Genomic DNA, 2,200 nt, shown 5'->3' on the forward strand with positions numbered 1-2,200 from the left:
TACTTGCCCTAATTACACCTTTTCAACCATGTGGATTAACTACCTTAATTACAACCCTTCAACCAAGTGGATAAGCGTCCCTGGCTATATCCATACAATCCCGACTACCAATCCATCTACATCCACACCCGATAATCCCTTCAACCATGTGGATTTCCTAACTAAATCCACACAAACCCCCTACCAATCCACCTATGGTAATCCCCTCACCCATGTGGATCTCCTACCTCGATCACATCCACACAAACCCACAACCAATCCACCCACGCTAATCCCCTCACCCATGTGGATCTCCTACCACGACCACATCCACACAGACCCACAACCAATCCACCCACGCTAACCCCCTCACCCATGTGGATCTCCTACAACGACCACATCCACACAAACCCACAACCAATCCACCCACGCTAACCCCCTCACCCATGTGGATCTCCTACCACGACCACATCCACACAAACCCACAACCAATCCACCCACGCTAATCCCCTCACCCATGTGGATTTCCTACCTCGACCACATCCACACCAACCCAATTGTGAGGTAGCAAGCGGCCCTTCTACATCAATGAGCGAAAGATAAACATGATACAACACGTTCTACAAGGGCGGACTGCCTATAAATAATGAACGAGTGAAAAGTAGCGGGAAATAAAAGTAATTTTATAGGGAATACGTAAGAGGAACATTATAATGATAATGATTGTAGTAATGATGATGATTGTGATGATGATAATGATAGTAGTGATGATAATAATGATAGTAGTGATAATGATGATTGTGATGATGATAATGATTGTAGTAATGATGATGATCGTGATGATGATAATGATAGTAGTGATGATAATAATGATAGTAGTGATAATGATGATTGTGATGATGATAATGATTGTAGTAATGATGATGATTGTGATGATGATAATGATGGTAGTAATGATGATGATTGTGATGATGATAATGATAGTAGTGATGATAATAATGATAGTAGTGATAATGATGATTGTGATGATGATAATGATGGTAGTAATGATGATGATTGTGATGATAATAATGATAGTAGTGATAATGATGATTGTGATGATGATAATGATGGTAGTAATGATGATGATTGTGATGATGATAATGATTGTAGTAATAAGGAGGATTGTGATGATGATAATGATAGTAGTGATAATGAGGATTGTGATGATGATAATGATAGTAGTGATAATGATGATTGTGATGATGATAATGATTGTAGTAATGATGATGATTGTGATGATGATAATGATTGTAGTAATAATGAGGATTGTGATGATGATAATGATAGTAGTGATAATGAGGATTGTGATGATGATAATGATAGTAGTGATAATGAGGATTGTGATGATGATAATGATAGTAGTGATAATGAGGATTGTGATGATGATAATGATAGTAGTGATAATGATGATTGTGATGATGATAATGATAGTAGTAATAGTGATGATTGTGATAACGATAATGGTAGTAGTAATAATGATGATTGTGATAATAATATAATGATAATGATAGTAGTAATAATGATGATTGTGATAATAATATAATGATAATGATAGTAATAATGATGATGATTGTGATAATAATATAATGATAATGATAGTAGTAATAATGATGATTGTGATAATGATATTGATAGTAGTGATAATGATGATTGTGATAATGATAGTAGTAATAATGATGATGATTGTGATAATAATATAATGATAATGATAGTGATAATGATGATTGTGATAATGATAATGATAGTAGTAATAATGATGATGATTGTGATAATAATATAATGATAATGATAGTGATAATGATGATTGTGATAATGATAATGATAGTAGTAATAATGATTGTGATAATGATGATGATAGTAGTAATGATGATGATTGTGATGATGATATTGATCGTAATGATTTTAATTATAGTAATGGTTATGGGGATTATCATTATGATAACAATGGTTGTGATGATTGATGATGAATGTGATGATAATGATAATGGCAATGATAATGATGATAGTAATAATAATGAGAATAATAATGAAAATGAGAAGAATGATAATGATGATAATGGTAATCATAACGATAGTGATGAGAGTGATAATAATAATGATGATAAAAATAATAGATAAGTACGAGAGACGATTTTTTGTAAACAGATAACACTGTATAAATAAAAATGTAATAGAAATA

The 2,200-nt window shown here is 32.7% G+C and overlaps 1 pseudogene; it reads left to right on the forward strand.

Annotated features, from left to right (window-relative positions):
- The first annotated feature begins 496 nt into the window (after positions 1-496).
- LOC147472578 (uncharacterized) overlaps positions 497-2,200 on the forward strand; it is a 3,610-nt pseudogene continuing 1,906 nt past the window's right edge.

Source organism: Penaeus japonicus, unplaced genomic scaffold (assembly GCF_977035675.1).
Source record: "Penaeus japonicus unplaced genomic scaffold, GWHDUDI00000001_assembly GWHDUDI00000001, whole genome shotgun sequence".
Taxonomy (NCBI): domain Eukaryota; kingdom Metazoa; phylum Arthropoda; class Malacostraca; order Decapoda; family Penaeidae; genus Penaeus; species Penaeus japonicus.